Source organism: Dama dama, chromosome 19 (assembly GCF_033118175.1).
Source record: "Dama dama isolate Ldn47 chromosome 19, ASM3311817v1, whole genome shotgun sequence".
NCBI lineage: Eukaryota > Metazoa > Chordata > Mammalia > Artiodactyla > Cervidae > Dama > Dama dama.
This window is the reverse complement of record NC_083699.1, coordinates 78,044,741-78,071,129: the sequence shown is the minus strand read 5'-3', so window position 1 is coordinate 78,071,129 and position 26,389 is coordinate 78,044,741. Positions and strand designations below refer to the sequence as shown.

The window sequence follows — 26,389 nt, the reverse complement described above, 5'->3', positions numbered from 1 at the left end:
CTAGGTCCTGGACTCCCCTTGCTCCGCCGCACACCCCCTCCCCACTCCCTCAAGATTAAAATACATCTACTCCATGTCACGGTCCCTAGGGATCCCAGAAGCGAAGCCCTGAGTCCACGGAGCTGAGGTGTCTGTGACTTGGTACCCACGTTCAGAAAAAGGAGCGCGAGATTGGGAGGCACTTGTCTGAGGGAGGGAGAGAGAGAGAGGGAGAGAGAGGGAGAGAGAGGGAGAGAGGGTGGGAGAGGAAGAGGGAGAGGGAGGGAGGGAGGAGAGGGGTCCCTGGGGAGACCAGGCTGCACCTCGCTTATCCGCTCAACCGCTGCGCTCTGCCGGCTCCACCTAACCGCTGGTCCCTGGTTGATAAGCTCTCAGCTGTGAGGCCGTTTGGTTACCCCAGGGAACATGCGGTATGCACCGAGGGCTGCGCAGGAGCGCGGGGGAGGCGGGTGATCGCGCTACCCTGACACTAGTGCTGACTCCCATCAGATCAGCCTCTCCCCCGGGGGTCCGCCCGCCACCCATAGCCCCGCCCACTGGGTCCCGGGAGCCACTTCCTTTCTCTGCAAGCCCACAAGGGCGGTTCTGCGCCTCTTAGGCTTTGGCGCTGCAGCTCACTAAATATTTGGGGTCTTCTTCCTCCCTTTCCCCCCAAGAGAGCGCACTTCATCTTTGCGCCAGAACGATCACGTGCTAACAGTGGCGAAATTAAGGCCTGACAGTCTTGCGAGGTTATGGCAGATACGAGCTTAAGGAAAAGCAGTCAGTTCATTTGGCCTGGGGTAGGGCCTGAGCATCGGGAATTATAAAACTTCCCCACGCAATTTTACTGTGCGGCCAGGGTTGACAATCCCTGAATTAGATGATCATGGACAAGTCCCCCGCTCTTTAAAAAAATAAAAATAAAAGAGCGAAAGAGAAGCCAAAGTCCCTCAGTCGTGTCCGACTCTTTGCGACCCCATGGACTGTATAGTCCATGGAATTCTCCAGGTCAGAATACGGGAGTCGGTAGTCTTTCCATTCTCCAGGGAATCTTCCCAACCCAGGGATCGAACCCAGGTCTCCTGCATTGCAGGCGGATTCTTTACCAGCTGAGCCACCAGGGAACATACATGTATATCTTTGTACATGAATATCTATCTGTCTATATTTTCTCTGCTAGAGACAGTTGGGGTCCTCTAGGCACCTTCTCATTCATCTGACCCCCTTCACACTCCTGCCAGACTCTGTCCATGGGATTCTCCAGGCAAGGATACTGGAGTGGGTTACCATGCCCTCCTCCAGCGGATTTTCCTGACCCAGGGATTGAACCTGCAGCTCCTGCATTGGCAGGTGGACTCTACCACCAAGCCACCTGGCAAGCCTACATGAGTATCTATCTGTCTATATTTTCCCTGCCAGAGAGAGCTGGGGTCTCCCAGGCACCTTCTCATCCATCTGACCGTGTTCACGCTCCCTAACTCCCCCGCGCCTCAGTTTCCTCATCTGTTAAGTGGGAACAGGGCCTACTTCACTCGGTGGTCCTAAGGATTAAACAGTCCCCGTAATTTGCCCTTCTGTTATCTGACCTCGAATCTGCCCATCACCAAACGGATCTGAAAATGGCATCTCTTTTCTGAAAGAGCGGAGGCGCTCCTTCTCGAGGCATCTGGGGTTTGAGGAAGTGCGGGGCCGCGGGGCCTTCCAGCACAGAGGGCATTTTGGTTTTTTCGAAGTTAACTTCGGGACCGTTACCATGGTGGGCAGGGAGAGACACTCAAAGCACCCCCCGCCCCCCAAGGGGTGTGTGTGTGTGTGTGTGTGTGTGTGTAAGGGGTGTGTGTGTGTGTGTGTGTGTGTGTGTGTGTGTATTCTTGCCTGGGAAATCCCATGGACAGAAGAGCCTGGCGGGCTACAGTCCCTGGGGTCCCAAGGAGTTGGACACGACTGAGCGACTAAACAACAACAACAAGGGGAATTTGAGCAAACTCCGCCGCCGAGAATGTCCGGTGCTGCGCGAAAGATGCTCTTCCGCTGGGGGGCCACCAAAGCGGAACAGCGCAGATGGTGCCTGCCGCCTCCCTTGGCGCTGGGCGTTGGGGTCCAGTTACCTCCCGGAGCCCCGCGTGGGGCGCTGCTGGGACTCGGGGGGCCCAGCCATCCCCGGCAGCAGCGCCCCGAGACCCCGCCCGCCCGCCGGCTCCTCACCTATCAGATTTCCTGTGCGCACCGCGCGCCGCTCCTCCCACCTCCTAAAGGCCAGCGCGGGGGACCGCCGCGCTCCGTCAGGACCCGGCTTCTCCAGGGACGGCGCAATGCGGCTCTGAGCTCGGGCAGCGGCACGGCTCCGCGCAGGCGGTGCGGGGCGCACGGTGAGGCCCGGCGGCGCGGCGCGTGGCGCGGGCGGTGCGGGGGCGCGAGAGGTGAGGCCCCGCGGGACCCGGAGGCGGGGGCGCGGGCCCGGTGCACTTCTGAGGATCGCCTAGCCTACTGCGGGCTTGACTTCTCTCTTTCTGCTTTGTGAATTAAGGAAATGGTTACAAGACCAGATTTGACCAAACTTGGTCTGTAACCGTGCACTCATTTAAAAATTTTACCTTTTTTGTTGTTGTTGTTGTTTTGTTGTTGAGAAGTTCTAACCTTTTAGCAGATTTCTGTTATACAACATAGTGTTATCAACTGTCGATCCCGGTGGCCCAGACGGTAGTCTGCCTGCAATGTAGGAGACTCAGGTTCGATCCCTGGGTCCGGAAGATCCCCTGGAGAAGGAAATGGCAACCTACTCCAGTATTCTTGCCAGGAGAATTCCACGACAGAGGAACCTGGGGTGCTACAGTCCATGGGGTCGCTATAGTCACCTTGCTATAAACATTAGGTTGTCAGAAGCACTAGTTCTTTCACCACTCTAGCTCCAGGCAACCATTCTACTGTTTCTCTGATTTCCACTTTGTTTTTTTAAAAATTAAGATTCCACATATAAGTGATACCAGGTAATATTGGCAACGCTTGTCTTTCTGTGGCTTACTTCACTTAGCATAATGCCCTCTTGGGTCATCCATGGTGTTACAGAGGGCAGAATTTTTCCCTCTCCTTTTAAGGCTGAACGCATGGAATGTCTGTATATCTTTATCTATATCCATATATATACATACATATAGCATTTCCTTTATCTGTTTGCCTGGCCACACTAAGACTGTGTCTGTACCTTGGCTCTTGTGAATAATGCAGCAGTGAGCATGGGAGTACAGTTAGCTCTTTGAGATGATGTTTTCGTTTCCTTTAGGTTTTATACTCAGAGACGGAATTGCTGGATCCTATGGTAGTTCTGATTTTTTAAGGAACCTCCATACTGTTTTCCACAGTGGCTGCACCAGTTTGCATTTCCATGAACAGTACACGTGTTCTGTTACTTTTTTCTCCACATGCTGGGGGACGTTGTTCTCTCTTGTTCTTTTGATAATAAGCATCCTAACAGGTGTGAGGTGATGTCTCACTGTGGTTTTGATTTGCATTCCCCTGATGATTACAGTTTTTGAGCACATTTTCACGTACCTGTTGGCCATAAGTATGTCTTCTTGGGAAGAAAGATTCCTTGCCTTTTGCCCATGTTTAAATTGGATGCTTTGTTTATTTCTTGTTATTGATAACTGGAGGAGGAAATGGCAACCCACTCCAGTATTCTTGCCTGCAGAGTCCCATGGACAGAGGAGCCTGGTGGGTTACAGTGCATGGGGTCGCAAAGAGTCGGATTCGACTGAGCGACTGAGCGTGCATGCATGCTATTGATAACAATGTATTGATTTCTGAAGTGTTATCTCTACTCATTACATGCCCAGGAAGTTGGGTTACTGACTGGACACAGTGCAAGCAGAAGACTAGGGAATTAACACTGGATAGAAAGTCTCACAGTTAAAATGAATAAGCCAATCTAAGAAAAAAAAAAAAAAATCAATTCCTTAGCACTGGGCCCAGACAGCTCCTGCAGAGTGTGGGCATTGTGGGGGTGCTGACAGGCAGGCGATGTGGTGAAAAGAGTGAAAAGTCTTTTCACTGAGTGCCTGTAGGGTTTTGATTTTGAGTCTCTTTAGCTCATTCCTAAATGCCTTACAATTTTATAATCAACATTTTAGTAATATCTCTGCTAGTCATGTGTGTGTGTGTGTGTGTGTGTGTGTGTGTAAATGCCTTACAATTTTATAATCAACATTTTAGTAATATCTCTGCTAGTCATGTGTGTGTGTGTGTGTGTGTGTGTGTGTGTGTGTGTGTTATGCATGGTAAACATTGCGCCTAACTTTTTAAAGAATCCTATTTCAGTTTCACTTTCTTTGTTTGTTTTGGTATCTGACATGTTGGGGATAAATAAAGCTTCCAAAACCCTTTCCAAATCACCAGTAATCAGATAGTGTGAAGTTATTTTTCGCTTTCTCTTTATATTAGCGTGACAAACTTAAAAAAATATCTTTGTTATGTATTTGCCTTTTGTGAATAATTAGTAGTACCTCCCATCACCTTGTCTCCCTCATTTACTGTTTCTGGCCCTGCATCTTGAGTTGGAGGAGTAGAATTTAATGAAGATAGGGATCTGGGGAAAGTGTCATATTCTAGTGAGCACTGGTGGTGGGGCACGGCTACTGTGTAGAGTGTCTTATAGACAGGAAATTCTTAGAGTCACATTTATCGTTAAATGCATGCTGGTTCTGACCATCCTTACATGTAACAGAATATTTCAATTAAGTTACAGAGTATGGTAGATGGCCATCTTTTATGGCGTTTCCTCCTCTTTTTTTTTTTTTTATAAACGGATGGGTTTTTATTTTTGTATTTTAGCGAATTATCTATTTATTTTTGGCTCTGCTAGGTCTTTGTTTCTGCGGGTGGGCTTTCTCTAGTTGTGGCAGGGACTCCTCTTCTCTGTGGTGTGCAGGCTTCTCGTTGCTGTGGCTTCTCTTGTTTCGGAGCACGGACTCTAGGCACACAGCCTTCAGTAGTTGTAGCTCCCAGGCCCTAGAGCACAAGCTCAGTCGTTATGGCATACTGCCGTACAGGCTTACTTGGGGCATGTGGGATCTTCCCTGACCAGGGATCAAACCTGTGTCTCCTGTATTGACAGGTGACCACCCAGCCACCAGGGAAGCCCTGGTGTTTCTTCTTAAACAGCTACATGTAAGAGGCAAATTGTTTCCAAGGAGAGCATTTTGTATTTTCCTTTAAGTGAAATAAGTCAGACAAAGACAAACACTGTATGATCTTACTTATGTGTGGAATCCAAAACAAACAAACAAAAACCTCCCCCAAACTGAAAAACCAGAGATATAGAGAACAGATGGCAGTGATCAGAGGCTGCGAGAGTAGGGGGTGGAGGTGGGGTTGGGGGGCGTTGCCCTAATGTTCCGGGAGCGAGCGATAAGAATGAAGACAGAACATGAAATCTGGTGCAGTGGGTCAGGGGACCTGCAGCCTCTATTGGACTGAGGCGCAGAGGCCACTCTGAGTCCAGCTTTTATCCCTAATTGCAGGCTACAAGACTTTCTTTGATCTTATCTTTCTCAAGACGGTATGCTGACATGGTCCAGATCTCCTTGTTTTTACCCGAGGCCATTCCCTTCCGGGCTAGTCTCAGGAACAGTCAGCAAGTGCGTAGGCAGTGTTCATGCCTGTTGCGGACCCGGTGTTCCAAGGTCCATGCTTTCATGATCCCAGTCATGATCCCTTCTGGGTCTGGCCTTGGGGTTTGTAACAAGGCAATTATTCTAAGAAAAGCATGAAAGATAATCATTAACACAGTTTCTTAATATACACCATTTTTGCAGGTGCTATTTCGGTGGAATTTCTCGAGGTTGTGAAAGTACATTATTAGGAATTCCTACTATTGGGGTAGAGGGGTGTTAGGCAGAATGAGTGAAGATGCTCAAAAGTTACAAGGTTATAAGAGAAATACGTCCTGAGAATGTTATCAATACAAGGGAAAAATAAATCTCTCTCCCAAATCTTCCTTTTAAGGAATGGGTGCATAATCTATTAAGATCTCTTTTCTATGTCTTTTCATTTTTTCTCTCTTCTCAAGTCAGTTCATCTTAAGTTGTTCCTTTGTTAGGTAAAATTAAGCTCTGATATGTGCAAAGAGGATTTCAATATGAGGTCCATTGACAAAGAACTCCTACAAATGCAACTCGAGTATAAAGATATTTCACTAAATTGTTACCTTAAAAAATTGACAAGGACAATGCTGTCTTTGGAAAGAGTCTTCCACACACGGGCACCCTTTCTTCTGTAGGATTCCTCAGTAGATGTTTTGAATAAACAGTTCAGTTCAGTCACTCAGTCATGTCCGACTCTTTGCGACCCCATGAACTGCAGTATGCTAGGCCTCCCTGTCTATCACCAACTCCCAGAGTCCACCCAAACCCATGTCCATTGGGTCGGTGATGCCATCCAACCATCTCATCCTCTGTTGTCCACTTCTCCTCCTGCCCTCAATCTTTCCCAGCATCACGGTCTTTTCCAATGAGTCAGCTCTTCGCATCAGGTGGCCAAAGTATTGGAGTTTCAGCTTCAACATCAGTCCTTCCAATGAACACCCAGGACTGATCTCCTTTAGGATGGACTGGTTGGAGCTCCTTGCAGTCCAAGGGACTCTCAAGAGTCTTCTCCAACACAAAGTTCAAAAGCGTCAATTCTTCTGTGCTCAGCTTTCTTTATAGTCCAACTCTCACATGACTACTGGAAAAACCATAGCCTTAACTAGATGGACCTTTGTTGGTAAAGTAATGTCTCTGCTTTTTAATATGCTGTCTAAGTTGGCCATAACTTTCCTTCCAAGGAGTCAGCGTCTTTTAATTTCATGGCTGCAATCACCATCTGCAATGATTTTGGAGCCCAGACAAATAAAGTCAGCTACTGTTTCCACTGTTTCCCCATCTATTTCCCATGAAGTGATGGGACCAGATGCCATGATCTTAGTTTTCTGAATGTTGAGCTTTAAGCCAACTTTTTCACTCTCTTCTTTTGAATAAACAAGGATCACAATTTATGTCTGATTTTCTGAGAGGCTACATGCCTGTCCCAGGCTTCCTTGTGGGGGTGACAGGTTCATCCTTTCATGAACGGACCAGTGTGCAACCCTCCTTCCTCAGTCCTGCTTGCTCATCTGCAGGCAGTGGACAAGTGCAGACTCAGGTCAGTTCAGACCAATTCTGGAAGGGAGTCAGGGGCTCCGCTGCTGCCTACCTGGGCATGGACTTGGACTTGGACTTCAAGCCAGGTGCTGGTGTCCCAGGAGAGTCCTTTGTTTCTCAGGATGCTTGTCTATTTTGACCCGGCTTCCGATCAAATTTTCACTTGGTTCTCTGCCAGAAGGTAGATCCTTGTCGCGGATCTAGGTTCCAATGGCCTTGAAACTCGGCTTGACCCTGGTCAGCCTCTCTCCCCAGATGCCTGGGAGGCTGCCTAAGATGAACCTGGAGACTTTGAACTACCTCATTCCCACCCCTCTGAATATAACTGTCAGTACCAGTCAGGAGCGCACTGACTTTGTTGTGTAGAATCCTTGTTTTGGTCTACTGCCACCCCACCCCCGACTGGTGCTTTTGGGTGATGCCTGGTGTGTTACCTCCTTGGTGCTCTGTTGGCCTCCTCTGTGACTGCTCCCCACCTCCAGGAAAACCCCCTGAATGGGTAGGGGCTTCTTTCAGCCTTCCTAGACTCTTCTCCTTTGCTCTTGGCCTGAGCTTGCTTCTGTGACTGGCCCCTTGTGGGTTTTGACAAGACCTCACTTATTAAGGAACTGAACCTGTGTCTGAAGAGGCAAGGGGAAGGGATGGGTAAAGTGGCTTCTAGACATTTTGACAACAAGTGTGACCTTCCTTGGGTGAAACAGATCACCAGCCCAGGTTGGATGCATGAGACAAGTGCTCTGGCCTGGTGCACTGGGAAGACCCAGAGGGATCAGGTAAAGAGGGAGGTGGGAGGGGGATCGGGATGGGGAATACATGTAAATCCATGACTGATTCATGTCAATGTATGACAAAAACCACTACAATATTGTAAAGTAATTAGCCTCCAACTAATAAAAATAAATGAAAAAAAAAAAAAAAAAAAGAAAACCAGATTAGGAGATATGGGTATTGTGGAATGAGATGCACTTGAAAGAAGACATCAACCAGAATTTTTATAGCTGATTTTGAATGGTTTCCCATAGCCTCAGTAGAAGAAAGAGAGTAAGAAGTGGAGTGGGACAAAGCCAGGTAAAGGAAGCAGCCGGCCATTTATTCACACATTCGTGGAGGGAGAAAGATTTTGAATGCTGGACCCAGGTGCCTGAGTTCACATCCCAGCTGCATCAGGTACTTGTTTAGTGATCTTGGGCAAGTTACTTCATTTCTTTCTGCTCACTTTCCTCAGTGGCTTCCCTGCTGGCTCAGATGGTAAAGATTCTGCCTGCAATGCAGGAGACCTGGGTTCCATCCCTGGGTTGGGAAGATCCCCTGGAGAAGGGAGTGGCTACCCGCTCCAGTATTCTTGCCTGGAGAATACCCTGGACAGAGTAGCCTGGCGAGCTACAGTCCATGGAGTCACAAAGAATCGGACACGTCTGAGCAACTAACGCTTGCACTTTACTCTATTGAGATGGGAGATAATAATGGTATTTATTTCCTTGGGGGATGGTTATGAGATTAAATGGTTTCATAGGTGTAAAGTTTTACAATAGTGCCATTATGTAATACGTGTTATAGAAGTTACAGCTATTACTGTTATTTGCCTTTTATGGGCCAAGCCTTTAACCATGTTGTATACAATTGTTGAGGGTCAAGAATGAGAAATGAAAATAAAGTAACAAAGCTAGTTTTCTTTTATTAAATTAAAAAAAAAAAAACCACCTTGGTTTTAAAAGCAATTGTCCCCCAAAGGTGCCCAAACTATTTTGAGCAGTGGTAGAAATTTCTGGAATAAAATAACTAATGTCAGGGCTGTAGTATTTAATTTGATGTCTCAGTTTTTGTCTCTAAACCCTTTAATTTAACTTCTGACTCTCTGTAATTATTTCAAGCCATTCCTGGGCATTACTATTTAAGTTTTCAACTCTGTCTATGCTATTTCTCACCACTTCTAATTTATTTATGAGTTTTGTAGAGGTGTTTTGCTCTCAGGATGTTTCCTGAATTCTGTAGTTTCCCTTTGTAATCTCCTTTCTCTGCCTTGTCCTCTCATGTTTTCTTTCTTGTTTTGCTGATTTTATGTTCTTAATTTTTCATAGCGGATCATTTATTGGAAGAACTTTTTTCTTTTTGTAGCTTAGAGTGTGGTCAACACTTTTAAAGCTTGAAGTGAGTGGTAGGACAGAGATAGCTTAATTTTTTAAAATGTTTTGGCCACACCTTGAGTCATACAGGGTCTTAGTTCCTTGACCAGGGATTGAACCCATGCCCCCTGCATTGAGAGTGCAGAGCCTTAACCACTGGACCAGGGATGTTCCACAGACAGCTTTAAAAGAGTTGAAAAGTACTAATCATTCCAGTTTCTAATGAAATATTCCAAATCAGGCTTAAGGCAAAAAATGCTTGATCTAGAGATGGAACCAAAGGTGGAGAAATAGCCACCCAGAGGCACTTCTCTTGTGTTGGCTATCACCAGGACCTGTGTGAGAACTTCTCACCCATTTCTGGGAGGATATTTCCTTCCAGGCTGGCTTCTGCACTTGGTTTTCCTTCTTTACTTTTGTCATAGTGGTGTGTATTTGTTCTGCCATTTCTTTTTATGTCAAGTATATTTAAGAAGGGCAGGTTCAGCTGTCCTTGTCACTTGTCCTTGATGGCTTCTGTCCTTGTGTGAGAAGTGTTTTCTTGTCTGAGCTTCAGTTTGCATCCTGGACATCATGCTTTATCTGCTTTTCTGTTGCCTGAGGAGATGAAGGAGGAGAAGGTCTAGCTGGTTGTTGTTGTTGAGGCATAAGTCGTGTCCGACTCTTTGCGACCCCATGGACTGAATCACGCCAGGCTTCCCTGTCCTTCACTGCCTCCCAGGGTTTGCTCAAGTTCATGTCCATTGAGTTGGTGATGTTACTAACCATCTCATCCTCTGTCATTCTCTTCTCCTTTGACCTTCAGTCTTTCCCAACTTAGGAGTTTTTTCTAGTGAGTTGACTCTTCACATTAGGCGACCAAAGTGTTGGAGCTTCAGCTTTAGCATCAGTCCCTCCAATGAATATTCAGTGTTGATTCTTTAGGATTGACCAGTTTGATCTTGCAGTCCAAGGGACTCTCAAGAGTCTTCTCCAGTACCATAATTCAAAAGCATCAGTTCCTTGGCACTCAGCCTTCTTTATGGTCCAACTCTCACATCCATACATGACTACTGGAAAAACAATAGCTTTGACTATATGAACCTTTGTCAGCAAGTGATGTCTTTGCTTTTTAATATGCTGTCTCGGTTTGTCATGCCTTTCTTTCCAAGAAGCAGGCATCGTCTAATTTCCTGGTTACAGTCACCATCTGCAGTGATTTTGGAGCCCAAGAAAAGAAAATCTGTCACTGCTTTTACTTTTTCCCTTTATATCTGCCATGAAGTGATGGGACCGGATTCTACGAGCTTAGTTATTTTTTAATGGTGTAGCTGGAGTTGTGACTAATCATGATGTTATGATTGGTGGATTTAGTATCTGTTTTTCCTGTCATTTTATTCAAAGTTTCTTGGAAAGTTCTTGGAAATTCACAATATAACAACAGCATTCTTGTATGTTTGTGTCTCCTTTTGCACACAGGTGTGTTCCCTTTAGAGTACATTTCTAGCAATGGATAGCAAATGGATAAAAAGGCATGTTAACTCCATCTTTCTAAGGTGGTTGTACTAATTTATGCCCCCACCGACTCAGTGTACAGTTTCTGTTTCTCTGTAGCCTCCTCATTGCTTAGAATTATTGGACTTTTATGAACATATGAGATGCATGTATCTTTGAATTATAGTTTAGTCTAGATATATGCCCAGGAGTGGAATTGCTGAATCATGGACTTTAAAATTTTTGTTAATTTGATGGGTGTGAAATAGTATAGTTTTTTTTATGCTGATTTAAAAACATTAGTTTTAATTGAAGGATACTTGCTTTACAGTATTGTGTTGGTTTCTGCCATCTGTCCACTTGAATCAGCCATAGGTATACATATGTCCCCTCCCTCTTGAACTTCCCTCCCACTTCCTACCCCTGTAGGTTGTGACAGAGCCTGGGTTTGAGTTCCCTGAGCATGCAGCAAATTCCCACTGGCTATCTAAATAACATCTCTGTTTTAATGTGCATTTGCCTGATTCTAGTAGAGCATCTTTTCATATATATATGTGTGTGTGTATATATATATATGTAATAATAAAAATGTGTATGTATACATATATATGTAATGACTCGTCTATGGATGGTCTGTTTATGTCTTTTGCTCATTTTTCATGTGGGAGTATCTTTTTGATCTAAAGAAGTCTTTTTCACACATTCTAGATCCTTCATGTCAGTAATATACATTGTAAATATCTACTACTAGCCTATGGCTTATATTTTTTCATTTTTAATTTGCTAATTTTCATTTATGGTTTGTGCTTTTTTTTTGTTCTGTCTTAAAATTTTCCCCACTTTTTACCAATAGCCTTGTATATTTTCTTCTAATCATCTTTACTTCTTGCTTTTCATATTCAGATTTTTAATTCTTCTTGAATTAACTTTTGCTGTTGTCGACTTAAAAAAGATACACTACGTAAGAGTTGGGGGTTAAGTTTTATTTGGGGGCAGAAATGAGGACTGCAGCCTGGGAGACAGCCCCTCAGAGAGCTGAGAAACTGCTCCAAAAAGGTAGTGGTGGAAGGTCAGTATACGTGATTTTGGTGAAGGGGAAATTCGATGCATTAAAGCACTTATCTTACAAAAGGTTTTCTGTTAGTCTTGAGTAGCTGATGTCACCATGAAGGGATTTAGTGCTTTTCTAGATATGAGGAGGTACAGGGATTGGGGCCATGAAATCAGGTCCTGAAAATATCTATCTAAAAATCTGTTCCACCAGTTTTCCTGGAGCACAAAGTGCCTCGTTCTCCACCCTGAACTCCCTTCAGGACCTATTGAAGGCCAACAGCTGCAGCAGCGTGGATTCAATCTCTTCAGAGGCAGATGGCAAATGCCCTTGGCGAGTGGCAATTTGTAGTTGACAGTATGTTGTGAGCTAGGGTTTCAAATTTAAGTTTTCCATTTGAATTATCACTAGCCCCAGATCATTCATTCAGTAGTCAAGTCCTTTCCTTGGTGATTTATGATACCATTTCTCTGTGTATGCATGTAGATTTCCAGGCTGTCTCTTCTCTTTTATTGGTTATTTTGATCTGCTCAGGCTGCCATAGCAAAAATGCCATAGACTGGGTGCCTTAAACAACAGAAATGTATTTTCTCACAGTTCTGGAGGCTGGAAGTGGGATATCATGGTGTCAGCAGAGTTGGGTTCTCATGAGAACCCTCTTCCTAGCTTTCAGATGGCAGACTTGTGGCTGTGTCCTCACAAGAGAGTGAGATCTTGCCCTTCCTCTTCTCAAAAGATTATCCTGTTGAATTAGAATCCCACCCTATGACCTCATTTATTCTTAATGACCTTCTAAAAGCCCCAGTCAAACTGGGGTTAGAGCTGTTTGTGGGAGGAAACAGTTGGGTCCATTTTTGTTGTTTAGTCGCTCAGTCGTGTCTGACTCTTTGTGATTCCATGGACTGTAGCACCCCAGGTTTTCCTGTCCTTCACTATCTCCTGGAATTTGCTCACACTCACATCCATCAAGTAGGTGATGCCATCCAACTATCTCATTTTTTGTCACCCCCTTCTCCTCCTGCCCTCAATGTTTCCCAGCATCAGGGTCTTTTCAGTGAAGCATTTTAACCATATATAATTTAAAGTTTTTCAGCATTTTTTATCAATTTCTCTATCATGACGAGGACCTTAGCACACTTTAATTATCAAACAACTGCTCTCCTTTATTTTTCAACTGTTTCTAGAGTTTGGTTATAACTTTTCAGACATGAAAAATTAGTTCTTTACATGGATATAAATTAATTAAATTTAATCACATATTTGGTCCATTTCTGTGCCATTTTTGTTTCCCATATTGATAAAGGTGAAAGAGGAGAGTGAAAAAGCTGGCTTAAAACTCAACATTCAAGAAGGAGGAGGGAGGGGGGATCAGGATGGGGAACACATGTAAATCCATGGCTGATTCATGTCAATGTATGGCAAAAACTGCTACAATATTGTAAAGCAATTAGCCTCCAACTAATATAAATAAACAGAAAAAAAGAAAAAAAAAACCTTGACAAAAATAAAATGATTTAAACTTTCAATGTACCTGATTTGAAAAAATATGAAACTGGGTTATTCAGTATTGACAAATTCTCGACATAACTAAGGCATACTTTTTAAATGAAAGAGGAAGAGTGAAGAGGAACTAAAAAGCCTCTTGATGAAGTGAAAGAGGAGAGTGAAAAAGTTGGCTTAAAGCTCAACATTCAGAAAACTAAGATCATGGCATCTGGTCCCATCACCTCATGGGAAATAGATGGGGAGACAGTGGAAACAGTGTCAGACTTTATTTTTTTGGACTCCAAAATCACTGCGGATGGTGACTGCAGCCATGAAATTAAAAGACGCTTACTCCTTGGAAGGAAAGTTATGACCAACCTAGATAGCATATTGAAAAGCAGAGACATTACTTTGGCAACAAAGGTCCGTCTGGTCAAGGCTATGGTTTTTCCAGTGGTCATGTATGGATGTGAGAGTTGGACTGTGAAGAAAGCTGAGTGCCAAAAAATTGATGCTTTTGAACTGTGGTGTTGGAGAAGACTCTTTGAGAGTCCCTTGGACTTCAAGGAGCTCCAACCAGTCCATCCTGAAGGAGATAAGTCCTCAGTGTTCATTGGAAGGACTGATGCTGAAGCTGAAACTTCAATACTTTGGCCACCTCATGTGAAGAGTTGACTCATTGGAAAAGACCCTGATGCTGGGAGGGATTGGGGGCAGGAGGAGAAGAGGACAACAGAGGATGAGATGGCTGGATGTCATCACCGACTCGGTGGACATGAGTTTGAGTAAACTCTGGGATTTTGTGATGGACAGGGAGGCCTGGTGTGCTGCGATTCATGGGGTCGCAAAGAGTCGGACACGACTGAGTGAAATGAACTGAACTGAAGATATTTTTACTGTCATGAACTTTACTTTGGGGAAAGATATTGACTGGCACTTTATTTTCTGCTTTTCTCTCTCCATCATAGTTCCCCTTCACTTATTATTTATTGCTGTCCTAGTTTGTCCTGTTCTCAGAGTTGACCCAACAGATCCATTCCTTCTCTTCCCTTCCCACATTCCTTGTTTGGACTCTTGTCTTTTTAACCGTTGGTTCCTTGGATGGAGAGTTTTACTTAAGCCAGCTGTCTCATGTTGCTTTCTTTTTCTTCCTAAGGATTGTCATATGCTTTCTGATTTTAGCCACAATTCCTCTACTGAATTTGCATATGGGACGTCCAGGAGCTTCTGACTCCACATTTTTTTTTTTTTTTTGTAGGATTGACACTAATGATGATTTCTTCCTTCTTGAGGCTCCTTTGGTCCCTGGGACACTTCTCTGTGAAGGGAGTGAGCAGTGGGGTTTAGAACTATGGGCCTTTGCCTGGGTGCAGGTGCCAGCTTTGATCATGAACTCGCTCTCGGACCCAGGCTGGTGACTTCATTCTGTGGAATTCTCTTCAGTGAAGGAGATCATTAACATCCACCTTGGAGATGTGTGATGAGCACAGAATGAGTATCACATGAAACCTGCTTTGACACAGTAGTTCACACACAGGAAGTGTTAATTTTTAGCCACTACTGGGACATTTCAGTTGGTCCTCTTTATCAGGGGCTCTGTATCCTTGAATTTAACCAACTGTGGATAGAAAATATTCAGGAAGAGAAAATATGAAAAGTATCTAAAAGCAAATCTTGAGGTTGCCTTATACCTGCCAGTGTTGATGTAGCATTTGGATTGTATTAGAGATGTATCATCTCTAGATGATTTAAAGTATACAGGAGGATGTACATAGATTATGTGTAAATACTTTGCCATTTTATAAGAGACTTGAGCTTCCTTGAATTTTGGTGTCCTCAGGGGTGCTAGACCCAGCCTCCCGTAGACATGGAGGGGTGAATGTAATTGATTTTCCCCTTGTGTGTCCAGTTAATCCCTTTTCATCTCTGTTTGTTCCCCTCCTGACTCTTGTTTACTAAATTCTGTTCTTTGCTTCTCATTGTTCTTTTCCTAGACATTGTCTTGCTCTTGTCATTTCAATGTCCACCTTTATGCAGGCAGATTCTCACCAGGTCACCTCTCTACCTTTTAAAAGGAGACTTCTTGTAGCATGAAACTGCTGTATAGATGTATTTTGGGGAGGACATTTTGATCCTTGTCAAAACACTCCATGTCAGCTGCCCCCTCACCATCTCATACATAGCCATGTCAGTTCCACTTAAAGCCTGAACAAATTTGATCTTTCACTTATTTCCATAAATTGCATTTTTTTAATTTTTGAGATGTTTTTGATGTAGGCCTTTCTTTATAAAGCCTTTGTTGAATTTGTTACAATATTGCTTTTTTATTATTTTTTTTTTATTTTTGTGGCCATGAGACATGTGGAATCTTAGCTACCTGACCGGAGATCAAATCTGCACCCTCTGCATTGGAAGATAAAGTCTTAACTACTGGACTGCCAGGACAGTCCCTGAATGGCGTTATTTTGAAGATGAAATCACAAGCGTCACCCTGCACCATGCACCAAACAGGACCATGTTAAGTGATTATATTCTGAGCGAATGTCAGAAGGGATGGTGGGGCTTTACAAATCAAGCAAATTAATGTCATGGAAGTCTTAGGAATGGTCTAGAATAGAGCCTGGTGCTTACTAGTTCCTATACTGTGAGGTACTTTATTGACTTTTGCAAAAACTTTAGGAGGGATGTAGTATTATCTTCTCTTTTTAGAAATTTTCCATTTCTCATTTATAGAGAAAATAGGCTTAAGAAAGTAGATATGCCTAGAGTCTCATAACTAGCAAGTAACTGACTTAAGATTTGACCCAGTTCCTTGGGTTCCAAACACAGAACTCTTAACATCTTGATTGTCTTTTATATGTATCATTTCCCATTTTCCATTTCTCATTTTATTCTTCTCTGCCCCCCTTCCTATATTTCTTAGATACGCTAGAGCTTAGTTCCTTTCAAAGAGATGATGTGTGTGATTTATCAATAATATCTCATTTTAATGTTTGAATGAATTCAATCCTGCTTTTAGTTTTATTCTCACTCTTTTCTGTGATTTTCATTTGTTGTCTAAATTCTTTTATGAGCTGAGTCCTTTTCTTTCCTTCTTTTCTTTAATAATGGAAATACTTAAGGCTAATAACATTTGCCTCTGAAAGCAACTTAGAACACGTTCTAAAGGATCTTATCTAGTGTTCTTTTTTGTTTTATAAGTAATCTGTCATTACATCTTTAATATCTCCTTTTCACCTCATAGTTAATTTTCTTTATTTCTAAGTGACTGGGATTTGATGATCTTGTTAAAAAATGTTGGTCGCTCAGTCATATCTGACTCTTTGTGACCCCATGGACTGTAGTCTGCCAGGCTCCTGTCCATGCAATTTTCCAGGCAAGAATACTGAAGTGGGTAGCAATTCTCTTCTTGTTAAACTTAATGTTACTTCTTGGTTTTAGTTTATTGCTGCAATGATGGTCCATTGTTTTCCTCTTAAGTCTGCATACAGTTATATTGCTATTTAGAAATATGCGTAGTTATAATTATGGAAATGCTGGTTTGAAATGAAAATGAGCAGGATTTGAAAACAGTGCTTATAATTCACTTGCTGCTGCTGCTGCTGCTGCTAAGTCACTTCGGTCGTGTCCGACTCTGTGCGACCCCATAAACGGCAGCCCACCAGGCTCCCCCGTCCCTGGGATTCTCCAGGCAAGAACACTGGAGTGGGTTGCCATTTCCTTCTCTAATGCCTGCAAGTGAAAAGTGAAAGTGAAGTCAGTCACTCAGTCGCGTTCAACTCTTAGTGACCCCATGGACTGCAGCCTACCAGGCTCCTCCGTCCATGGGATTTTCCAGGCAAGAGTGCTGGAGTGGGGTGCCATTGCCTTCTCCTATAATTCACTTACTTTAATATAAATTTTGAGTTCTTGTATCTCCAACTGTTGTGCTTTGTTTCTTTTATTATTAAAATAAAATATATATTCTCAATAGAATTCTTAGGGCACATTTCTAGCTTTGGTTTTTATAGGAAAATGGTTCCAGCCTGTTCTGTAACAACCAGCACAGAGTGAAAAAATGAAGCGCTGTTGTTAAGTTGAACAGTAGGACTGGCTGACAAACCGATCAGCGTTTAACAATTTTAATGAGCTTTTCCAAAGTGTCATGTTTTCACTTTGAATCATTTCACATTAAAATCTATGGTCTTCCTGCCAATGTTATATTTAATGAAGCTGTGTACTTTCAGCCAGATTTGGATCAAAGTGAATGTGAGTGAGCTGGAAGCAGAATCCATTAGAAACCCAAGTGTCTGAGGGGAAATTTCCTGAGCATGTGGGACTCGGTTCTATTCATTCCTTCGGGGCAATCTTAGCCACATTCCCCGATGTCCCAAGGCAGTGAGTCATTCAGGACTACTTGGGAATCGGTAAGTTAGGTCAGTGAAATGTCTCTCTCACATATTTCTCCTTCTTCCACTGATTCACGGTGTCTGCGCTGGGTTTCCAAGGGAGAAACCGTGAAAGACACAAGGAAATGACTGGCATTTGATCCAGGAGATGATGTTTGCATGTTAGTATTTTCTTTTTCATTTCAGGAAAGGTGGTTTATGTAGATTTACTGACAAGCTATGATGACCTAGAGGTGGCAGAGGAATGTCAACTTAAAAAAAATAGTCACAACTTAGAAAGTGAGAGTTACATTTTATTTGGTGGGAGTTTTTAGGACTTCAAGCCTGGGAGACAACATTTCAAGTGATTCTGAGAGCACTGTTCCAAGGAAGTGAAGAGGGGAGCCAGGTTATATAGAAGTTTTGCAGCAAAGGGCAGGTAGTCTGAACATCGAAAGATTATCGTTAGTTAAGGAAAAGCAGATATCTCAAGGAATTTAGCACTTTTCTCTGTACGGGAAGATGCAAGAGTCTGGGCTCACTGAAATCATTTCCTTTCATATGCATCTTAGCTGTCTGCGGCCAGTTGTTGTTCTGTAACTCAGTCAGTCTGACTGCAGCCCCATGGATTGCAGCATGCCAGGCTTCCTTTTCTATCTCCCGGAGTGTGCTCAAACACATGTCCATTGAGTCAGTGATGCCATCCAACCATCACCCCCTACTCCTCCTGCCCTCAACCTTTCCCAGCGTCAGTCTCTTTTCCAATGAGTCGGCTCTTCGTATCAGGTGGCCAAAGTATTGGACTTTCAGCTTCAGCATCAGTCCTTCCAATGAATATTCAGGGATGATTTCCTCTAGGATGGACTGGTTTAATCTCCTTGCTGTTTAAGGGACTGTATCCTGTTTTGTGTGTGTGTGTGTGTGTGTGTGTGTGTGAGTGTCCCTCCCCCCATAGCTCCTCAATACTGCCTTAGGGAGTGGGTGGGCTGCCAGATCATAGGTATGGTTCTTCCTGGGTGCCCTCGCGGCTCAGAAATTCACATTTGGAGGGCCAGAGTTGCTGATGGCTGTGACAATCTTGTTTATTGATACAGCAGGAAATACTCCATTTCTCAGGAAAGGGGGGCAGTTCTGGAGAGGTAAGATGTGGCAGGAAAAACTAAGAAAGGAGGGGACACAGCTGAATGGAAGTACTCCCATCTGTTTTCGACTCTTGAATGTTGTAACCATCTGTCTGCTCTTCAATTACAGTTCCTGCCTTTCGAGCTTTCTTTAAACAGAAATAAAAAACCTAGTGGGTAAAAATTATGGAAAAAACTGTTTTCCTTTCAAAATATTCATAGAGAGAGGAGGAAGTCTACCCTGACAGATCTAAATGCAGTATGGCTTATGGGTGGAATTCTGCTCAGTACCCTGCTATTGTGTTTGCAGCTTAGCAAAGCTTGCACAGGTGCATTGCTGATATTCAGGCAATTACTGCTTTGAGTAATTTTATTCATTTATTCACTTAGTAAATGCTGAAGTGTTCTAGGGCTGACATATCAAGGGACCAGAAGTGAGGGTCTTAAAGAATAGAAATTGCTTGTCTCACAGCTTTGGAGGCTGGAAGTCTGAGGTCAAGGTGTCTGCAGGACTGGTTTTGAGACCTGTGAGGGGGAAACCTGCTCCAGGCCTCTCCTTTCATTTTTCCTTAAAAATTTTTTTTGATTGGAGGAGAATTGATTTACAATGTTGTGGTGGTTTCTGCTGTAGAACAAAGTAAATCAGCTATGAGTATACATAGGTCCTCTTCCTCTTGAGCTTCCCTCCCACCATTCCCCATCACACCCTTCTAGGTCATCACAGAGCACAGAGCTGGGCTCCCTGTCTTATATAGCAGCTTCCCACTAGCCGTCTGTTTTACATAGCGTTCAGTTGCTAAGTGGTGTGTCTCTTTGCGACCCCATGAACTGCAGCACGCCAGGCTTCCCTGTCTTTCATTATTTCCTAGAGTTTGCTCAAACTCATGTCCACTGAGTCAGTGATGACATCCAACCGTCTCATCCTCTGTCACCTCTTTCTCTTTCTGTCCTCAGTCTTTCCCAGCATCAGTGTCTTTTCCAATGAGTCGGCTCTTCGTATTAGGTGGCCAAAGTATTGGAGCTTCAACTTCAGCATCAGTCCTTCCAATGAATATTCAGGGTTGATTTCCTTTAGGATATACTGGCTTGATCTCCTTGCCATCCAAGGTACTCTCAAGAGTCTTCTCCAGCACCACAATTTGAAAGCATCCATTCTTTGGTGCTCAGTCTTCTTTATATAGGGTCCAACTCTCATATCCATATGTGACTATTGGAAAAACCATAGCTTTGACTTATATGGACCTTTGTTGGCAAAGTGATGTCTCTGCTTTTTAACATGCTGTTTAGATTTGTCATAGGTTTTCTTCCAAGAAGTGTCTTTTAATTTTGTGTCTGCAGTCTCTGTCTGCAGTGATTTGGAGCCCAAGAAAATAAAATCTGTCTCTGTTTCCACTTTTTCTCCATCTGTTTACCATGAAGTGATGGGACCGGATGCCATGATCTTTGTTTTTTGAACGTTGAGTTTTAAGCCAGGTTTTTCACTCTCCTCTTTCACCCTCATCAAGAAAGAGGCTCTCTAGTTCTTCTTCAATTTCTGCCATCAGGGTGGTATCATCTACATATCTGAGGTTGTTGATATTTCTCTTAGAAATCTTGGTTTCAGCTTGTGATTCATCCAGCCTGGCATTTCATATGAGGTTCAGATGGTAAAGAATCCACCTACAATGCAGGAGATCCGAGTTCAATCCTTGAGTTGGGAAGATCCCCTGGAGAAGGGAATGGCAACCCACTGTGGTATAGTATTCTTGGTTGGAGAATCCCATGGACAGAGGAGCCTGGCAGGCTACAGTTCATGGGTTGCAAAGAGTCAGAAATGACAGTGTGACTAACACTTTCATTTTCACTCTGCATAGAAGTTAAACAAGCAAGGTGACAATATACATCCTTGATGCACTCCTTTCCCAATTTTGAACTAGTCCGTTGTTCTATGTCCGGTTCTAACTGTTGCTTCTTGGCCTGCATGCAAATTTCTCTGGAGGCAGGTAAGGTGGTCTGGTACTCCCATCTCTTGAAGAATTTTCCACAGTTGGTTGTGGTCCACATAATCAAAGGCTTTAGCATAGTCAATGAAGCAGAAGTAGATGTTGTTTTGGAATTCCCTTGCTTTTTCTATGATCCAACGGATGCTGGCAATTTGATCTCTGGTTCTTGTAGAAAAGGCAGAGGAGTCAGGTATCAAATTTTACACATGGTAGTGTAAGTATGTCAGTGTTAGTGTATGTGTATCCGTGGTAGTATGTGTGTGTCTGTGGATGTGTGTGTGTGTCAGTGGTAGTGTATGTGTGTCTGTGGGTGTGTGTGTCAATGGTAGTGTATGTCTGTGGGTGTGTGTGTGTCTGTGGTAGTGTATATGTGTCAATGGTAGTGTATGTGTGTCAGTGGTAGTGTATGTGTATCCGTGGTAGTATGTGTGTGTCAATGGTAGTGTGTGTGTGTCTGTGGATGTGTGTGTGTGTCAGTGGTAGTGTATGTGTGTCAATGGTAGTGTATGTCTGTCTGTGGGTGTGTGTGTGTCAGTGGTAGTGTATGTGTGTCAATGGCAGTGTATGTCTGTCTGTGGGTGTGTGTGTGTCTGTGGTAGTGTATGTGTGTCAATGGTAGTGTATGTGTGTCAATGTTAGTGTATGTATATCTGTGGTAGTATGTGTGTGTCAGTGGGTGTGTGTGTGTGTCAATGGTAGTGTATGTCTGTCTGTGGGTGTGTGTGTGTCAGTGGTCATGTATGTGTGTCAATGGCAGTGTATGCCTGTCTGTGGGTGTGTGTGTGTCTGTGGTAGTGTATGTGTGTCAATGGCAGTGTATGTCTGTCTGTGGGTGTGTGTGTGTCTGTGGTAGTGTATGTGTGTCAATGGCAGTGTATGTCTGTCTGTGGGTGTGTGTGTGTGTCAGTGGCAGTGTGTGTCTGTCTGTGGCAGTCATGTGTGTCACTGGTAGTGTATACATGTCAGTACTGCTGTCTCAGTTCATCTCACTTGCCCTTTTCTCCACCTGTGAACAAGCCCTTTCTCTATGTCTGTGTCTCTATTCCTGCCCTGCAAATACCATCAGTACCATTTCTCTAGATTTCATGTATATGTGTGAATACGCAGTACTTGTTTCTTGCTTTCTGACTTGCTTCACCCTGTATAACGGGCTCCAGGTGCTTTGATGACAGCTTTTGATGTTCCTTGGCTTATGGAAGCGTCGCCCTGATCTCTATCTTCACTGTCACTCGATGTTCTCTGTGTGTGTGTGCTCATCTTTGTCCACCTTTCTGTTCACTAAGGACCCCAGTCATATTGGACCAGGGACCACCCTGCTCCAGTATGAGCTCATCTTAAGTAGTTACATCTGCAGGGACCCTATTTCCACATCAAGCCACTTTCTGGGGTCCTGAGGGTTAGAATTTCATATGGATTAGGGGAAAGACAATTCAAACCATTAATAGTAATATTTGTTTATACACGCAGTGAATGTTTAGTTTGGTAGCCATAAGTTTGTTTTCTAAGTCTGTGAGTCTGTTTCTGTTTTGTAAATAAGTTCATGTGTATTATTATTTTTTTTTTAGATTCTGCATGTAAGTGATATCATATGACATTTGTTCTTCTCTGTCTGACTTGCCTCACTCATTATGGCAGTCTCTGGGTCCATCCTTGTTGCTGCAAATGGCAATATTGCATTCTTTTTAAAAGGGTGAGTGCTATTCCATTGACACTGGAAAGTTTTAGGTGCTGGAATGATGCTGTTGGACTTGTGGTTTTGAAAACTTCAGAGTCATGCAACATAGAGGCTGGAGTGGAGGCGATTAAGTCTAGTGTTGGTGAGATAAAGCAGTGAAAATGGTTTTGAGTTTGCTTCTTGTGGGCAGATTCAAAGACCCTTAAGCCTGGAAAAAGGAGTGGGATTTGATACGTCTATGGATGTTCATAGACTTTTTGATTTGGAGTATGGAACAGGCTTCCCGGATGTCACAGTGGTAAAGAATCTGCCTGCCAATGTGGAAAATGCGAGAGACTTGGGTTTGATCCCTGGGTCGGGAAGGCCCTCTGGGGAAGGAAGTGGCAATCCACTCCAATATTCTTGCCTGGGATATCCCATGGACAGAGGAGCCTGATGGGCTATAGTCCATGGGGTTGCAAAAGAGTCTGACACAGCTTAGTGACTGAGTGAGCATGTATCGAAAAGTGTGAAAGGACAATATGGATTGAGGGTTGATTTTGTGTATAACCAGTGAAGTGGATAAGTGAGATTGTGTTAAGTAAGAAGAGAGGGTCAAGAGCACACCTCAATTTTAAGGGCAAGATGAGGACAGGACCTAACAAAGGAGAGTCAGAATGAAAACTCAGAGTGCTGAGAGAAGAAACAGATGAGCAACTCTCAGATGCAGCATGTGAGATCTAATTCCCTGACCAGGGATTGAAGCCAGGCCCCTTGCACTGGGAGCAGAGTCTTAGCCACTTGACCACCAGGGAAATTCCGGTGACTCAGTCTTGACACTATATCTTTTATAGTCTCATCTGATATATATGAAAATATCAGCAGTTTGATAGCCAAAAGGCATTTAGAAGCTTTACTGAAACCTTTTATTTATTTATTTTTGTCTGCGTTGGGTCTTTGTTGCTGAATGCAGGCTTTCTTTAGTTGCATGGTTTCTTTTGTTGCAGAGCTCAGGCTCTAGGTGCCTGAACCTCAGTAGTTGTAGCATGATGGCTCAGTAGCTGTGGTTCTGGGTCTCTAAATCCTCCATTGTGTCTGCAACCCTCCCTGCCCCTTTCTTTGATCCTGGCACCTCTTATCTTCCATGTTGATTTTCTTCTGTTCTGGCAGCTCTCTACCTTTTTCAGTATTTCTCAATTCTTCCGTCATCTGTGGCTCATAAAGGACAGAAATGGTATGGACCTGATAGAAGCAGAAGATATTAAGAAGAGGTGGCAAGAATAGACAGAAGAACTGTACAAAAAAGACCTTCACGACCCAGAAAATCACGATGGTGTGACCTAGACCCAGACATCCTGGAATGTGAGGTCAAGTGGGCCTTAGGAAGCATCACTACAAACAAAGCTAGTGGAGGTGATGGAATTCCAGTTGAGCTATTTCAAATCTTAAAATATGATGCTGTGAAAGTGCTGCACTCAATATGCCAGCAAATTTGGAAAACTCAGCAGTGGCCACAGGACTGGATAAGGTCAGTTATCACTCCAGTCCCAAAGAAAGGCAATCCCAAAGAATGCTCAAACTACTGCACAATTGCACTCATCTCACACGCTAGTAAAGTAATGCTCAAAATTCTCCAAGCCAGGCAGCAATACGTGAACTGTGTACTTCCAGATGTTCAAGCTGAATTTAGAAGAGGCAGAGGGACCAGAGATCATATTGCCAACATCTGCTGGATCATCGAAAAAACAAGAGAGTTCTAGGAAAGCATCTATATCTGCTTCATTGACTATGCCAAAACCTTCGACTGTGTGGATCACAATAAACTGTAGAAAATTCTGAAAGAGATGGGAATACCAGACCACCTGACCTGCCTCTTGAGAAACCTGTATGCAGGTCAGGAAGCAACAGTTAGAACTGGACATGGAACAACAGACTGGTTCCAAATCGGGAAAGGAGTACATCAAGGCTGTATATTGTCACTGTGTTTATTTAACTTATGCAGAGTACACCATGAGAAATGCTGGGCTGGATGAAACACAAGCTGGAATCAAGATTGCCGGGAGAAATATCAATAACCACAGATATGCAGATTACACCATCCTTATGGCAGAAAGTAAATAAGAACTAAAGAGCCTCTTGATGAAAGTGAAAGAGGAGAGTGAAAAAGTTGTCTTAAAGCTCAACATTCAGAAAACTAAGATCGTGGCATCTGGTCCCATCACTTCATGGCAAATAGATGGGGAAACAATGGAAACAATGAGAGACTTTATTTTTTGGGGGGGGGGGGCGGGCTCCAAAATCACTGCAGATGGTGATAGCAGCCATGAAATTAAGAGACACTTACTCCTTGGAAGGAAAGTGATGACCAACCTAGACAGCATATTAAAAAACAGAGACGTTACTTTGTCAACAAAGGTCCGTCTCGTCAAGGCTATTGTTTTTCCAGTAGTCATGTATGGATGTGAGAGTTGGACTATAAAGAAAGCTGAGTGCCAAAGAATTGATGCTTTTGAATCATGGTGTTGGAGAAGACTCTTGAGAGTCCCTTGGACTACAAGGAGATCCAACCAGTCCATCCTAAAGGAGATTAGTCCTGGGTATTCATTGGAAGGATTGATGTTGAAGCTGAAACTCCAATACTTTGGCCACCTCATGTGAATAGTTGACTCATTGGAAAAGACTCTGATGCTGGGAAACATTGAGGGCAGGAGGAGAAGGGGCCGACAGAGGATGAGATGGTTGGATGGCATCACCGACTCAATGGACATGAGTTTGGGTGGACTCTGGGAGTTGGTGATGGACAGGGAGGCCTGGTGTGCTGCGGTTCATGGGGTTGCAAAGAGTCGGACAAGACTGAGCAACTGAACTGAACTGAACTGTGACCTTAATTCCATTCAAGGAACATGTTGGTAATGGCAGCATTCTTGGCAGAGTGGGTCAGAGGAATAGCCTGTCAGTATTCCTCTGTTAACTGTTTGCGAACCCAAAGCAGGTTAATGGTGACTTTTGCTAGAATGCTTTTAGATAAGCAACAGGAGCAGAAGCAGATTACAGTGTGCTGAAGATTAATTCATTGGTGGATAAGACTGTCCACAGTGGTGAGTGGAGACTATTTATTCCAGAAGCTTGAAAATAAGAGGCTCACTAGAAGATGTCAGGTTACTTAGATAAGGTCCCTTAATCATTTTTTGGGGGGAGGAATGAAGTTTTGTTTTGCAACCATACTTAAAGCAGAAATTCATGTAGGTAGTGGCTGTTATCTTAAGAGAAAGAAACAATACCATTTGTGTTCCTTGTTATCAATATGTATTGTCATTGGAACTGATGAGGAAGAAATTCACAATATCCTTCCCCGTCCCCAGCCAGAAACCTGGATCCCAGAACAGGAACATTTTCTACTGTGTGTGTGTGCTCGGTTGTGTCTGACTCTTTGAGACCCCATGGACTGTAACCCTCCAGGCTCCTCTGTCCATAGATTTCTCCATGCATGAATAGTGAAGTGGGTAGCCATTCCTGTCTCCAGGAGATCTTCCTGACCCGGGGACTGAACCCACGTCTCTTGTGTCTCCTGCATTGGTAGGTGAGTTCTTTTCCCCTCAAACCACCTGGGAAGCCCCACTTTCTACTTAGAGATGTTTAAACATTATGAGAATAGGGTGAGCTGTGAATGGGAGTCCACCTTGAGGGGAAGGAATGAGGAGAGTGATAGGGAATGATGCAGGGAAAAAAGTGTCCTTTGTTTTATGATCATAGACTTCCCCCAGATGATTTATTCAACAAATATTTGTGCATCTCCCACCATTCCCTTCCAATTGTGCTGTTCTTTGGGGTTCCAGGGAGTGTAGCAGGTGGACAGAATATCCCATCATTCCCTTGCTAATTTTTTTTCCTAACCCCAAAATTCCCAATGGGAACTGGCTATTGAATTCTTCTATTAAAAGACTGAGTCCTTTAAGTCTGTAAACAGGGGAATGGT

The 26,389-nt window shown here is 43.6% G+C and overlaps 1 protein-coding gene across 2 annotated transcripts in view; it reads left to right on the top strand.

The window, feature by feature from the left end:
• Window positions 1–2,202: 2,202 nt before the first annotated feature.
• B3GALT5 (beta-1,3-galactosyltransferase 5) overlaps window positions 2,203–26,389 on the top strand; it is a 52,654-nt gene continuing 28,467 nt past the window's right edge. The window contains exons 1-2 of one of the 2 annotated variants that reach the window (XM_061167562.1): window positions 2,290–2,351; window positions 8,180–8,324. The gene's annotated coding sequence lies outside the window, so the exon portion shown is untranslated. Of the gene's footprint in view, window positions 2,352–8,179; window positions 8,325–26,389 lie in introns of both variants that reach the window. The other variant, XM_061167561.1, reaches the window with a different exon arrangement.